The following is a 17,250-nucleotide window of genomic DNA, read 5'->3' as shown; positions in this document are numbered from 1 at the left end:
TGCTGAGGAGATTGTATATACTATTGCTGTTGGGTGAATATTCTGTAGATATTTCTCAACTACATAGTTCAAATATTTGTTTCAGCTCTCTTATTTTTGTTGATGATTTTCTTGCCTAATTGAGCTATTTCTGTCAGTGTGGTATCAAGGATCTCATTATAATTGTGCCAGAGTTTATCTTTTCTTTCGTGTGCAGTATTGTTTCATTTATTAGATTGTTCCAGTGTTTGGTGCATATATGTTTACTATTACCTCTTCTAGTTAAATTAATCCCTTAAGCTACATGTAGTGATGCTATTTGCCACTTATGATCAGTTTTGTCTTGTAATCTACTTGTAGGAAATTAGAATGTGTACTTCTCATTTTCTTCAGGTCTGCTTACCAGGTGTATTATTATCCATTTTTGGTTTTTAAACTCTATATTTGTTATTTAATATATTTTTGATATCCTGCATATCACAGTTTTTTTCTTGATCCATTCTGCCAATCTGTGTCATCTGATTTGCTTAACTAATCGTTACCATTCACATTGAGAGTCATAACCAAAAGTTATTAAGCAATTCTTGGCATTGTATTATTTTCCTTCTGCTGATTTTCATTTTTTCTCTTCTACTTACCAGCTCATCCTGTTTGCTGTATCCATTCTATTAGATTTTTTTTTTATTATAGTATTCTAGGATATTCTCGAGACATTTTGTAGAACTAATTTTGTGGTCATGAATTTTTGGAGGGGGTGGTTTGTCATGAAGATACCTTATATCTCCATTATTTAAGACATTTTTGAAAAATCTGTGAGTCTGGGTTATAATTTGTTATCTCTTTGGTATTGAAAGAGACACTCCTGTCTTTTATTGTGTCTATTGAGTATTGAGAGCTGTGATTCAGTTTTTTGTTTTCTTTTGTTTTGGTTTGTTTTTTTGAGACAGGATCTCACTATGTAGTTGAGACTGACTGGGAACTCACTATGTAGCCCACGCTGGTCTCAAACTCACAGTGATCCTCCTGCCTCAGCCTCCCAAGTACTGAGATTACAGGTGTGCACCACCACGCCCTGTGCTGAGAGCTGTGATCTTAACTTGTTTACATTTACAAGTAATTTACTGATTTTTTTTTCTAACAATGATTAAGATTTCCTGTTTTGGACCTCTGGGTATTTCTCTAAACCTAATATAGACAGGTTCTCATTTGTTCTTGGTGTTTTGGGTTTTTATTTGCTTCATATATCTGTATGTAGAATCATTTTCTAATATTTGGAAAGTTTTCTGCTATTATAGATATAAACCATATTTTATGCCCTTTTGCTTCCTCTGATGTTTTACTTGTTCCAGTTAGTCTTAAATTAGTCTTATTTGCATTAACTAACAGGTGTTGGATCTATGCTTCATGTTTTCCTATTGTTTTTCATGTACCTCTGAGGAATTGTATTTAAAAGAAGCTGTGTCTCTGAACTCTGATATTTTCTCCCCATGTTGTTCAGTACTGGAGCCTATAATTGCAGTATAAATTTTAATCTCCTAGACCTCTTCTTGGAGGAGTTTTTTTCAGGTGGCACAAAGTAGAACCTGATTCTAATTTTGGTACATTATTGGTACACTCTTTAAATATCCTAAAAGGAAATGGACTAAGGGCTTGGCATTTTCAAAATAAACCTTTGGTCATACTGATTGATATATAGAGAATAGTTTCCATCATATCCATTACATATTAGTGTTAGTCTTCCTGTAGGCTAAGCAGTAGACATCCATTGTTTCTGAAGCAATTAATGGAACCACCTTCTGGAAATCATATTTTTTCGAAACAGCACAACATGCACTGATTTCTGAGACATTTTCCAAAAATTAGCTTAATAATATGATATAGTGCTTTGAGATAATTGTGTCATATTTGAATCTGATCAGTGAAGAATTTCAAATGAACAACAATAATCAAAACTTAATATCAAAACATTAGTATCCCTAAATTTAAAAATTATTATGTGAGTGTAACAACAAAAAAAAAGTTTTGTATTACCCAGGGCTTAGGGAAACCATAATCATTGACAAGTTCTGCTTGTGAAATCTAGTAATGAACAATAATGTCATTTATTGCACAAGAACACTAGTGTAAAGAATCATTTTTCTTATGAGAAATTTCTTTTTTTGCTTTCTATTGAACGCAACTGGTACATTCTAGGTATATAGTACAGTTACATTTATTGCTGGGATCCTGTACCTTTACATGACAGGTCTTGGGTCTCATTTTTCCCCTGCCCTCCCTTCACCCCCTCCTGTCCTCCCCATTTATAAACACTTTTTTCCCTTTTTGTCATTTTCAAATATTTTTCCTTTCTCCTTATTCCCTTTCCCCTGCCCTTCCCACTTTCCCTACACCTTTAGCCCTTTTCTTCCTATTTCACATTGTGAATTACCCCATTAGGTCTTATGAGAAATTTTAAAATCACAAAGAGCTCAAAAATGCCTCAAGTAATTGATGCAACCTAATTGTCCACATTAAATAAATGATAACACTGAATAGGAGAAATGTTAGTATGCATTTGTCTTTGGAAAATCACAGATATTAATTAAATGTGTATGAAAGTTCAGTTTTATAACTTCATTTGGGATGAAACACAAATAGCTCAGGCTGTGAAATCAGCAATGAGTTTGGCTGTAAATATTCACATAACCTTCTTTTCACCTAACACTGATCTATCCACATGCTCCAACATTCCTTTTTCTGAAAGTGTCCCATAAATAATGGCTCAAATTGAGGCCCCAATTCATGTTTTCCTTCAAAGAGGTCAGAGCAACACAATGGATTCCAGACATTGAAATCATATGTAAAACATCACATATTTGGATAAATCAAAGAGAAGTACACATACAGGTCTAAATATATTTAGACATAATATTGTCATAAAATTCAGAAAGTGGCATAAAATTCATGCTTTCTGCCTGCCCATATTCTTCACACTTTATTACATTCTGGAAATTTAAGCTCAAAGACAATGACACAATAATATGATTGGTTTCCCAGTAATGAGAAGCCTCACAGCTGTCTTCATTTCTTCATTTCTCAAACTGTAGATAAAGGGGTTCATCATTTGAGGGATCACAATGTACATTACAGAAGCCACTGCATTTTAATGGAAGACTCAGTAACTGCAGAACTTAAGTACACACCCAATCCTGACCCATAGTATAAGAAAACAACAGAGAGGTGAGACCTACAGGTGGAAAATGCTTTATACCTTCCCACTGATGACATTCTCAAAATAGAAAAGACAATTTTAGCATAAGGGAAAATGTTTCCAGCCATAGAAACAGTAAAAAATATGTTTCCTGCTGAATATATCAAAAGGGTATTGATGAAGGTATCAGAACAGGTGATTTTGATGACCTGAACAAGTTCATAGAAGAAGTGGGGGATTTCCACATTTGTGCAGAAAGACAGCTGCAGTGCCATCAGAGTGTGGAGAAGGGCATGAGCAGCACTAATGAACAGAGAGATAAGAACCAGCAGAACACAGAAGTATGGGGTTAGGATGAGCGTTTACCTTAGGGGCTGACAAATGGCCACATAGCGGTCAAAGGCCATTAAAGCAAGGAGACAACTTTCTGCACCTCCTAAAGTCAACGCAAAGGTGATCTGAATGAGGCAGCCTGTGCAAGAGATGCTGTGCTCCTGTGTTTGTATGTTCACCAGGATCTTTGGGATGGTGGTGGTGCTTATATAGATGTCAGTAAAAGACAGGCTGGAGAGGAAGAAGTACATGGGGGTGTGGAGGTGAGACTCAGAGCTCACAGCCAGGATAATGAGCAAGTTTCCCAGGATGGTGACCAGGTACATGGCCAGGAACAGGCTGAAGATGAGAGGCTGCAGTTCTGGATCATCTGTCAGTCCCACAAGAATAAACTCTGAAAATACTGTCTGGTTTTGGAATTCCATGTTGTTGAATCTATGGAAAAGGTAGGCCAAAAGTAAAATAAACCAGTATTTTTGTGTGACTAGTCATATATCTACCATTATGGATGTCTGTTATGCATCATATGGAAACAAAGACCAGCATTGTATGTTCAGCAGATACTCTAGATAAAGTAAGTATTTCTAAAGTGTTTTTCATAAGGCCTTATGATAAAGAAAAATTTAGGACTCACATGTAAATCTTAGGTAAATATTCAGATTTTTTTGTGATCCTTGACTCCATCCATTTTCTACTCTTTTTTTTAACTCCCTTTTACAACAACCACATTGTGTTTGAAATTGAAGCAATTGCTGAGATTGCAATGAATTATAAGCTATGCATATTTCTTTGTACTCAATCCATGCTCAAAAGTAAATCAGAGAATTAATTTATTTACTCTGTATTCCAGAGTAGAAAACTCCCATCTTTTTAGCATCAGGAACAAACTTTATGAGGGTGGTTTTCCTTCAGATTCAGGGAGGAACTGGTAGTGGTGATTTGGGCTCAAGTCTTTTACTTTGTTGTATATCTCATTTCTATTATTGCTACATTGTAGTATATCATGAAATAATTATACTATTTACCATAATTCACAATCAGAAAAAGAAAACAGTAGACAGGCCTCATGCAGAGTAAAATTACGGTTGGATTCTGTTGTTGTTGTTGTTGTTGTTGTTGTTTGGTACTGGGGATTGAACTGGGGTCCTTGCGCTTGCAAGGTAGGCCACTGAACCACTGAGCTAAATCCCCAGACACTTAGGGTTGGATTATGATTTAAAACCTGCCATTGCCGGGCATGGTGGTGCAACCTATAATTCCAACACTTGGGAGGCTGAGGCAGGAGGATCACTGTGAGTTCAAGACCACCCTGGGCTACATAGTGAGTTCCAGGTGAGTCTCAATTACATAGTGAGACGCTGTCTCAAAAAACACAACAAACAAACAAACAAACAAACAAAACCCTGCCATTAAATACAGATTAATTGTCATTTTATGCTTACTATCAGGGTTTTGATGAGTTGGCAAGCAATAGATTTATGGTATATGTGTAATCAAGCCTCTGCTAATTTTATTCCCTATTTGCATTTATTCCACTGCGCAATAATCAGCACCTCAAATACACCTGAGATCATCAGGCTTGTGATTCTCTTGCAGAGCATGCAATTTAGATCCATAGAATGTATAATTCAAAGTATTGTTCAAGTTCCTTTGAGAACCCAGAGCCACTGCTCATCAGAAAGAAGGTGGAGATCAGGTGTTAATGTAAGCCATGGCCAGTGATTTTAAATTCATATTCAGCTTTAATCCCTTTCCTGTTGCTCACCTCTTGCTGTGTAGTCCAACTCATTACACTCCATGGATCCATCTGTGACTGAAGTTTGGGGAACCCTGTCATGAATCAATGTTTCTAATTTTTTCAATCCTCATAGTCTCCTGAATACTTGTAAATTTAAACCTGAGATACATCATGATTCTCATGTAACATTGAGGACTTGTCCTAGACAAAATTCACATACCATACTCTTCGCAAAAAACTAGGTTAAAAATATGGCTGTCATGCTGCTGATTTGTCACTTTTGCTTAATCTCTGCTAATGCTCCTGGATAGTACAGATTACTGTTCTGAAATATGTATGCACTTATTATTACTTTCTTTACAATTGTAATAGTTTTTCTTTACTTTTTTTTTTGAAAGGGTTTGAATTCAGGACCTTGCACTTGAAAGGCAGGCACAGTGTCACCAATCTAAATACCTGGCCCTATAATGATTTCATGCTGAGATAAATCTTCATTTTTTCCACTGCTTTGAATAAATGTCATCTCTTTGTATTAAGTCCATTGTGGCATGTGGAAGACAGCCATTCAGATGGAAGTGAAGAATGACTAGAAAGCATTGTCTTTAAATTTGAACACATTAAAACCTGTTTTGCAAACACAGCTGATCTTTTTAGTAACTATGGAACTATTTTAATAACACTTTTCCTCTCCCTAAGGGAATTTCTTCCATTAATGTTATGAAACCTATATTTATGTATATTTGGAATGTCACAAAACTAATAGCTAAATGAAAGAATGAATGAAATGTAGCATCACATATGAAAAAGATTTTTAAAAATTCTCGGCCAGGGATTAAACTCAATGGTGCTGCTGCCTCCCTCACAAATCAAGGTCCTCAGTTCCATCCTCAGTAACAAAAAGAAAAAAAAATTTTGCTCTCTAGAAGATAGAATCTAACAAAATAACACAGGCTGTGAGCGTTGGACTTCCTAGTCAGAGCATCCCTTATAATGATTGCTTTTTCTGAAATGATGAAGATAGGGCCTGGGATTCATCTCATAGGTGCCACTACCTGCCTCACAAGTGCAAGGACCCAAGTTCAATCAATGGTACCAAAAGAATAAGGAAGAAATGGAGGAGCAAGAAGAGGAAAAGGAGAAGGAGGAAGAGGAGGAGAAGGAGAAGGACTGGGAGTGGGAGGAGGAAAAGGAGATAAAAGCCACTATGTCAGCAGTAGTCATTTGGTATAATAAAAGAATCCCAGCATCTGAATTTAATCCATCATCGAGGAGTTGCCTTTAAGGTGTGTGAAAATCTTCTACTGGATGCTTTATACTCATATAATGAAAACAGCTAAAATGACTGTGTTCATTAGTATGGTGATCTTTTAACAATTTATGCATCCCCAGATCAAACTGTATATATGTTAAATAAATTATTTATATTCTACAATCATATCTCAAAAATTTCATGGAGTTATCTCAAGTATGAGAAATGAGTAGAGCATAATCACGCAATATATTTATAGCTAGAAAGAACCCTCAATGGACTTTTCCAATCTTTTGTGTCTGTGTATGTGTGATTGTGTTTATTCATATGTGAAAACATACGTTTTCCATGAGCAAGAGCACATGGCACCTTTCTCCCATCTGAAGGAACTGATGGAATGCAGAAATTGAGAAATCTTAATATCAGTGAAGAATGTATAAGCTCAAGCCAACTTTGGGAATCTTGCTTAAGTAGAAATGAAAGGAAATAAACTTTTTATATTATCATAAGCTGTGCATTTAATTGTAATTATCTTTTTCCTTTAAAAGTTAGTAAAATTTTCTTGTATTTTTAAACAATGTCTAAGTTTCCATTTTCAAATAATTTCAGCTTATAATTTCCATATAACACTCATATAGCTTGTCCAATTGTTAACATACTATCCACACTTTCTTTATTATTCTCTCTATATACATATGTTTTTCTGAATAGATTCAAAATAAAATGCAGACAGAAAGTTCTATTACACCTTAGTAATTCAGTTCACATTTTTAGAAACAAAAACACTCTCTTCTATGAACACATATTAACAAAATAAATTAGCATATATATTACTTTTTTAATTTACTCACAAACCACAACATTATGAACAGTTCCAAAATGTCACTTATTAATCCAGTGTCAAAATCACACTTAGTTGGACCATGAATGCTACACTTTAGAAGGCAAATATCTCAGTCCCATTCCCAGTGATGCTGACTCTTATCAGTTGCTTAAGATGTCTCTCATGTTTAACTGTAAGTTAAATCATGTTTTCTACTATTAATATATAATCACTGACTATTTTCCGGAGAGATACTTAAACTACATGCAGATCCTCATCCAACTTTCACCATACATTTTAACTTTTATTGATAATTCTCATCTAATTCATTTACTGACTGTTGCCAACTGATCCTTTACTACTTCTCTCCTTAGGAAAGGAAACATATATTAATGATAGCAATATTCATATCACACTAAGATATAATAAAATTAAAAAGGAATAAAAATGAATTGAACATCATAAAAAATTAAACATGATTCCCAAAGGATATGAAAAGTTTGGGAAAAGTTTTTAAAAATAATTCTCAGTGTGGGTCCAGGGTTCTCAGTGATTCCACCACCTGCCTTGCAAGCACAATGTCCCAAGTTCTATGCCAATTACACCCCCCCAGAAAAAAATCTAGATGAGAAAATTTATAATTTAATTGAACTTATACAGTTGTGAAAATTATCCTGATGTATTACCCATGTATAATAAAAACTGCAGAAAATCTGAAAATGCCCTAGTCATCAACAAAAATGTCACACCTTCACCATGCTTTTTAAAAATATTTTATTGCAAGACATAATAAGAGCATATTTGAACTCTTATTTCATGTTCCCTTACACATTTATTGCTATTTACTTCTGCGGGGGAAATATCACACTAAATTGACCTACATACATTTCCTTAATTTTATTTCATTTAGTGTCATTCTGCTGAACTGTAGCTGACATAACATTTTAAAATCAGCATATACTAAAATCTTACTGCATATGTGTACCATTTACAACTGATGTACTTGGGTATTTTTATTTTCTGAAAAATGTGGTACATAGTTCTCATTACTTCATTCTAAGTAAAAATAGTTGCACTAAATTTTACAGCAAAATTTACTTCCATATTCTTTAACTCATGGATGCTACAGTTACTGCCTCTTGCTATTGACTTCATGTACAATGAAGAGTCATGCCTGAGGGACACCACAATATTCAAAATAGTTTGTCTTTGAGGGACGGAAAAAGTGAAGGCATTTACCAAGCAGATGAATTATATATATTTTCCATATTCTAAATTAAACAATACAGCATAGTAATAACTGGTTAACTGTGAGAGGGAGATGGGTGGTCAGGTTGTATGTGCAATTTTTAGGAGAATTCTATAATTCAGGTTATTGTGAAATATAAAGATTAAGAAGCTTCTGATTGCTCTTCTTTCAGTGAACCTCCTGATCCAGGTTCCTTCCAGCTCCTCTACAGGAAAAGAGCAGAAGATCACTGCACAGTGATGAAATTGGACTAAAATGTCTGCACTCATATTCAAATAATAAAATAAGAGACTTTGGCTTACCAAGAGGGTTTCTCTGAGAATGATGCTCAGAAAGTCACCTGCATGTGGAAGACAAAATATCTGTCCTCTGCAAGGGTGGACACATGGATTGCCTCAGTTGGCTCTGAACCAAGAAGATCCATCCCTGGTAGACAGCACAGTTATTGATTTCTGATTGGGAAAGATTTTGACAGCAGTGAGATTTTGGCAGCCTAACTCATAATTTCTGTATTCCTCAGGGGTCAATTTCTGAAGCTCTTCATTAACAGGAACTAGAAATATTACTTTCCTTTTGATCCCAGGAGCAAATCTTCTTAAAAACTAACTCTAAGGAGGAGATGATTTAAGATGAGTGATTTCCTGACTCAAACTTTTATAATTAAAGATTTCAACAATTTAATGTTTATCAACTTATTTTACAATTTGTAAACTCTTTTTTTTTTTTTTGGTACTGGGAATTGAACTCGGGTCCTTGTGCTTGCGAGGCAGGCCACTGAACCGCTGAGCTAAATCCCCGGCCTTGTAAACTCTTAATATATCTTCTGAATGTATAATTTTCAAGATTTTATTTAAAAATAATCAGAGCACCTGAGTATGTGCTTTCTGAAACCTCCAGTTGTAATGTCTATTAGGTTGATTACTACTTTCAGCTGATTATTGAAGATAAAATATTAGTCATTTGAGATAATACATGATGCAGCCTATATTCCAAAAGTGCAAATTAAAGGAAATTGCATTTTGAAATTAAAGAAATTGCATTTTGATTTTTACAGCACTGAAAAAAAGCAAAAAAATGCTCTTATATCCCAAACTGAGTATTATCCTGAGAAAGATAACCATTCAACTCTAATATCCATGCTGCTTGTGAGGCTATGGGAGGAGGAAGGGAAGCAAAATTGCAAGGTGGAAATAAGACACAGAAAAAATCATGCATGGACACTTCAATAGCTGCTATATTTGAGGGACTTCAAGTACTTTATGTGTACAAATATCCTAGTAGGAATTGATATATCAAGTGTAAAGTCATTCTTTTTCACATTATTAACACAATTAATCAAGGAATTTAGACATGAATTTTAGAGCTGTTTTTCACTGCCAATCATGATATTGGATACACTTGTCCTCAACAACCACCTTATTGATCTATTTGTTTTGTGTTGCATTTTATCATTTTATTTAATTTAGCTGTTTGTATTTTTATTTCCTTCACATGAATTCACAAAAAGCAGATTTGGGGGAGTTGAAAATTTTTGAAGGTATTTTTTTGTCTTCACATTTCTGTCCATGTATATGTGTGTGTGTGTGTGTGTGTGTGTGTGTGTGTGTGTGTTGGGGATACAAACTGATTATGGCAGAGACAATTTTTTCTACTTTAGTGTTTCCTTAGTCATTGTGAACTCTGGGCATGGATAGCTATTGTTCTTTACCTCTTGGCAATATTTGAGTGTGGGTGGTGAAGCTCCCTTGCCTGGAGCAGATGTTGCACAATGGACAGGGTATTTAATGAACCAAGACCTCCCAGTGTTTGGGAGAATAATAGGGAATTACCTTCTCTGTAGCTGTAGGAACTCCCTTCCTCACCTATTTTACTGGCTGTAAGACAGCTCCCCACAAATAAACTCTGAGGTCCCAAGGGCTCTGTGCTGCTTTTTCTGGATGTGGGGGAATTGCCTTGTAGTGCCAAAATATAGGTAATGAGCAGTATACCACACAAGCAAAGAACTTTCTGCTATTTGGGTGAACAGTGGGGATAGTCTTCTCTTGCCCTTCCTTCCTCTGGTAGCACTTGGTGGCTCTGTGAGGCATGGTTCTCCCAGCTGACAGTTCAGGAATTCTAATCAGTGCAATAATTTTTTCTATGCAAATATATTCCAAGGGATCATTTATGTTTATTTAATTTCTTTCCTCAAAATTATTCTCTGGCTTTCAGTTTCTTTTGTGCCATAATTCTCATATGTCACTGGTTTCCCTCTCAGTGGGGAAGGGTAGTAGGTGAGGAGTCTATCCTAGGACTTTGGACTCTGTTTTTTCCCTCAGGACTTTAAAACCACTCCCAAGTTGGCACTTTCACTGGTTCTGCTGTGGAAGGTTAAAGATATCCTGCTTCTTTTTATAATCTCCCAATGTTGGATTTGATATGATAGATTTCTCTTACAGTTTGATCTCTGTATCTGGCTATGTTTACATCCAGTTCTTCTGTTTGCCTGTCCTTTCCACTTGATCTTCTCCAAGATTCTCTCATTCAACTGTGACTCTAGTCTGCCAAGATGGATCCCTTTCCATTTCTATTTCCTTTGAGATGTGTCTTCTTTATACTGAAGTGTTTGTTTGTGCAAAATTTAACATTTTTTAGTTCTCTATATACTTTGATTCTAATTCTTTACCAGAAGCTTATGTAGAAGAGATTTTTCTTCCATCCAGTGCCTTATCTCTTCATTCTGTTCTTGTCTTTGGTTTGCAGAAGATTTTAGACCCCTTTGTCAGTTATTAACAATATTTCTTGTGTTTCCAGAGTCCTATCCAGAAAGCCATTGTCTTTGTGTTAGTTTTCTCACATTGCTGAGACAAAATATCCAACACCCAAAGTTAAAGGTAAAGGTTTTATTTAACTTGCAGTTCACAGAGGTTTCAGTCCATAATTGGCTGGCTCCAAGGCAGGGTGGCTTGAAATAAGTGAAAGGTTTACCATGGGCAGAAGGTAGCAAAACAACAAGAATCCTTAAGGGAAGATTTCTGTCCCTTTTATCTCATTCTATTAGGATTGGGGCAGTGACAAACCAATCACTCCCTCCCTAATCCCATCAGCACACAATCTAGATTGAGGAACTCAGAAAAAGCCCCACCCACAACTACAGGAGACTTTTTGTGGCAGGGAAGAGGAGACAGCTAGACACAAGCCATAACAGTCTGTGCCTATGGCTTCAAATATTTTTCCATGACCTTGAATATCTATGAAGTTTAAAAAGCAGTAGATGAAAATATTATATGGGCAAACAAAATGATAAGAATATATTAGAAACTTAGAAATAAGCATATGTACTATAGAGCAATCAGATTTGGCCATGTTAATCTAGTTTTATTCTCTATAGTTGTCTTTTTGTATGTAAAATTGCATTTAGCGTTGAAACAAGTGATCCAGAACAAGGACATCCTTTTTTTGATGTGAGTAGCATGTACCCTTTTCTCATGTAGTTTGCCATATACAACAATAAGAGGGATAAAGACAGGGAAGTATTATGAACAGGGCTGCCAGTCAACTCCTAAGAAAAGTATCTGCATGTTTCCTTCAAAGAGAGATCTGTGATTAATGGATCAAGGAAAGGGCACTCAGTTGCCTGTCTCTAGGATCACAATGGGACTGACATCACCACATCCTGCAGCTGCCCAGTGTGCTTCTCGTCTATCCTTCACTGTAACAAAATTTCTAAACCAATAAATTTAAAAACAAGAAAGCTTTACTTAGACTCTAAGTTTGAGGGTTTTCAGTCTATGGTTAGATGGCCTGATTATTTTTGGGCACGTGGAGAAGAAGATTTTCATGAGGAGCAGGTGATAGACCAAAGATACTCATCTCATTGTAGCAGGAAAGCCACAGGGAATGGTGTTGATTTCCACTGAGTCCTTTAAATTCATGCCCCCAATGCACTAATTTCCTCCTAGTTTTTACCACTTCTTGAAGGCACAACAATTTTTCAAGCAGCAAATGAACACCAAACCTTTAACTCATTGGCCTTTGGGGACATTTCAGATTCAAACTACAGAACCCAATGACTGTGACAGAAATCCTAGAATGAAGCCACCTCATGGAGGGGTCCATGAAGACCTAATGCTGGGCACTAGGCACTGTATTGGTAAATCATAATAATGACCCATAACCACCTTTTTAGTCAAAGCACATTCATGAAAGTGTTTGTTTTTCTCATGAGAAGTAAAGTACCTTCTCTAATGGGGTTAAAAATCTAAAATAACTCAAAACACCTCAAACTGATGACATATAATCATGTTATATGAGTGGGAAAAAAAAGGAGCAGGGAGGGAAAATGCTAATATGAATCTAGAAAAATGCACTTGCCTGAAGAAAGCATCAGTAATGATTGAATTGCACCTAACAGTCCAGGTTGTTAGTATCACATGGGAGAAAGCAAGGCTCTGCCTATGGGACCACACAGAAGCTCATCTCCAGATATCAGTGCAGCTTTCGTTCAGTACACCTAAGCCAACATTACCTCTGTGAAACTGACGCATGAACAATTTTGAAAATTGAGGACTCAATTAATGTTTTTTTTAATGAATCAGAGCAACACAACCTAGTTTAAATGTTGAAATCATTTGTCAAACATCACAGAACTGGATAATCAAATGGAAGTACAAAGTACAAGTTGAAATGTGCTTAGACATAATATTATGTGGCATTTTGGAGATCTCACTGACACAGAGTGAGGCTGCTGTCCAGCCTGTATTCTTCTCATTTTGTGCTATCTGGAAAGACTAGCTCAAAGCCCATGACCCCAGCATATGAAAGGCTTCCAAGTACTGAGATATCTCTGACCTGTCTTAATTTCCTTGTTCCTCAAACTATAGAAAAAGGGTTCATCACTTGGGGGTTCACAGTGTATATCACAGTAGCCACTGCATTCTATTTGGAAGAGTTACTAATTATAGAACTCAAGTGCATACGGAAACCTGTCCCCTAAAACAATGAAACATAAAAATGAGAAAGTACACTCATTTATAGGTAAATGCATTCACCTGGCCAGGTGTGGTGGCAAGAGCCTGTAATCCCAGTGCTAGGGAGGCTGAAGCAGGAGGATCACTGTGAGTTCGAGACCAGCCTGGACTATATAGTGAGTTCCAGGTCAGTCTCGACTATATAATGAGACCCTGTCTCAAAAAAGAAAAAAATGGATGAAGCAACTTGAGGCTATAATATTAAGTGAAATAAATAGGACACACTTGAGTAAATACCAAATAGGTTCTCTGGTATGAAAAACTAAAAGTGTAAATAAGGTTCAGTTGGTGTAATTGAGAGTGTGAAATAGGAATTAAATGGCTAAAGGGAAAGTGGGAAGAAGAGGGGAAAGGAAATAACAGAAAAGAAAAAAATGTGAAAAAGGGAAAAAATGGGAATAAAATCTTTGTAAATTCAGAAGCATTAAGCGAGTGAAGGGAGTGCAGGATATGGGGAAAACAAGAACAAAATACATCATTTAAACTAAAAATAAATATACTGTATTGTTTGCTTTAAATGTAGCAGTAAACTTAATGAGGAAACATTAGAGCCTTCAGCAGAGTTTCTTGGAGGAGATTTGCTTCTTGCAATACATTCTAGTTCAGTCTTCCTTATCAAGGAATTAAGACACATTCAGGAACCTGGCAGAAAATGAGACTCTTCTCACTCTAGGTCCTTTTCATGAGTCCTTATTCCCTCAAATACACTAACAAAACAGCCATGTGAGATCACTTAAAACCTCTTTTAAGTGATCTCACTATATGAAAGTAGGTTAGGGGAATGGGGAAAAAATAAGAACCAAGATACATCATATAAAGGTACAAGATCCCAACTATAAATGTAACTGTACTGTATACTTTAAAATGTACCCAAAAACTTAATGAAAAAATGGTCTCGCTATTAAAAAACATGAAACAACAGAGAAGTGAGAACCACAGGTGGAAAAAGTCTTAAACCGTTCCCAAATAATGCAATTTTCAAAATACAGGAGACAAATTTAAGATAAGATAAAATAATCCCAATTAAAGAAACACCAAAAACTAGATTAGATGATACAGAAATAACTATAGATATACTACCTCATCCTTGACAAAAGAGGCAACCATCCTTAGTGAAGGAAAGATAACCTCTACAATAAATTCTGTTTTAAAATGCTGGATTTTGGGGCCTGAGTTTTAGCTCAGTGGATTCACTGCCTGCCTCGCACTGCAAGGTCCCGAGTTAGATCCCTGGTTCCCTGCCCCAAAGGAAAAAAAAAAAACACTTGATTTCAACCTGCCAAAGAGTAAAATTAGAACATTATATTTGATCATTCAGTAAAATAAAATTGAAGTGGATTAAAGACTTACCTTTTTTTAGTTTGTGGAGCAATCTCCATACTGTTTTCCATAGTATCTGTACCAATTTACTTTCCTGCCAAAAATGGACAAGGGTTCTTTTTTCACACATCTTTAACAAAATTTCTTATATACAATAAACCATACATACATAATGCAACTACTTTGCCACAAATAATGATAAATTTCAGATATTTGAGGTAAATCGATCCATCTCAAGACCCAATATATGGTACAAGTGTAGTATGCCTTCTGTTTTTCAGAATTTATGGATAAAGTTAGATATTGTTCTTGGGGGAATAATTATTCTGAAGATACTGAGTAACACACACACACACACACACACACACACACACACACAAATTTGCAATTGACAATAAGCTCAAGACCCAAGAGCCATGTCAATGAATTCTATCAAATGTTTAAAGAAATTTTATCAACTTTTTCTTACAGTAATAAGGATCAAACCTATGGTCTCCACACTGATTTAAATTGAGCATTTTAGATTTTGAGACAGGGTCTTTCTAACTTAATGAGGTCACCCAGGTTGGGTTAGAACTTGTAATACACTGCCTCCACTTCTTCCTTGAGTGCTGGGATTATAGAAATATGCTAGCTAAGAACTTGTATCAATTATTCTCAAAGACCTGCTAAAGTGTAATAGGAGTGAATATATCCAAACCCCATTTCAAATGCTATCTTTATACTCTTACCAAAGCAAGAAAGGATAGTTAACTTGAGAAAATTGCAGGGCTGTTTCTCTGAAGAACAAAATGTAAATCCCTTAATAAATGCAGCCAACCAATTCAAAAAAATCGGAAGACCATGCTTTGTCTGGCTGACAGAAGGACTGTTCAACATATGCCCTAATGAATATAAATCAATCAATTGATACAAAATGATTTTCTTTGGGCCCTCTGCAAATCACAAGCTATCAGGAAAACCATAGCCCAAATTATTATTTCTGAATTTTATTATGGTGATTCTGAACTAGCATATTGCATGAGAATTAGCTGGAGGACTTAGAAAAACTACAGAATGTTGAGTTACACACCTAGAGTGTTAGATTCAGGAATTTGGACATAGGTTGAAGTTTTCACTTCTAAAAAGTTCCCAAATGCTGCTTCTGCTGAATTTGATGCAACCCTTGAAGTCCACCATTCTTAAACAGTGGCCATTGTGTTCTAAACAAAATTCAACAATCTAGAATACACCGTGACTTACTTTTCAGCACTTATTTTCTTTTGAGTTATAGACAAAATGAAAAAATGGAAATAAACTGTTTGTAAATGGGGAGAAGAGGAGGGGGTGAAGGGAGGGCATGGAAAGGGGAAAAAATGAGAACCAAGACTTGTCATGTAAAGGTACAAAATCCCAATAATGAATGTAATTGTACTGTATACCTTAAACATGCCAATAAACTCAATTAACAAAAGAAGATTGATTTTAAATAGAGGATAGATTTACTTATCATTTGTCTGTGTAAATATAGCTTCATCTACCTATCTAATAAAAGTGATAATGAATTTGCTGCAAACACTGCAATCATTTAAGACAACTTCTATGTAAATTGTCTGATTCTCTTTTGCATATTATAAACAAGTTTCTAATATGTTCTCTATTGTTTACATAGACTACTTAACAAGTATCTAAAAATTATTTCCACTTAAACCTTTTTTTGGGGGATACCAGATGTTGAGCTTGGGCCATTTTGCTTGTGAGGCAGGTGCCATAACCACTGAGCTAAATCCCCAGCTCCTCTTGAACCTGTTTCTGCCAAGTTTTACAAACTTTATAGAAGTAACCTGTCTTCCTGTATTCTTGTATATGTGTGGAATAATAGAATATATTCTATAAATGGCAAACACTCAAAAAAGAAAAGAAATATGAAGAATATATAGTAATACCTCAGTTCATGAACGCTGCTTTTTGTCAACAATATGTCTCACAAACGTAAGTGTTTGGGAAAATTTGATTCTTTTTGCAAACTGCACATCATGTGACAACATGACCATAGCCATCTTCCCAGCAGGAACACAGATGTGGTCCTTTCCCACAATCATGAGAATGAATATTGTGAACTTTGTATATATATGTTTATATGTAACATGTCACACATTTAAATTTAAAATGTTTTGATTATCAATATGGTTACAGAAAATTATAAATTAATAGAAAAGAATTTATTCTGTTGTGTACCCAGTAAGTATTGAAGCAAAAGTATAACTTTTTAGAAAGCTACTGTAGTTTAGCTGGAAGATAAACTACAATTGTTAAAGCAAGTAATGTTTGTTCTGGGATAGATACCACAATCCTAAGTGTAAAAATGTGTCAGAAAATGT

General features: G+C 35.5%; 1 pseudogene; it reads right to left on the bottom strand.

Moving 5' to 3' along the window:
- Nucleotides 1-2,977: 2,977 nt before the first annotated feature.
- Nucleotides 2,978-3,927, bottom strand: LOC104852004 (annotated as a pseudogene).
- Between the last annotated feature and the right edge of the window lie 13,323 nt (nucleotides 3,928-17,250).

This window comes from Fukomys damarensis, unplaced genomic scaffold (assembly GCF_012274545.1).
Source record: "Fukomys damarensis isolate Sample0158 unplaced genomic scaffold, DMR_v1.0_HiC HiC_scaffold_30, whole genome shotgun sequence".
Taxonomy (NCBI): domain Eukaryota; kingdom Metazoa; phylum Chordata; class Mammalia; order Rodentia; family Bathyergidae; genus Fukomys; species Fukomys damarensis.
This window is presented reverse-complemented; position numbering and strand designations above follow the sequence as displayed.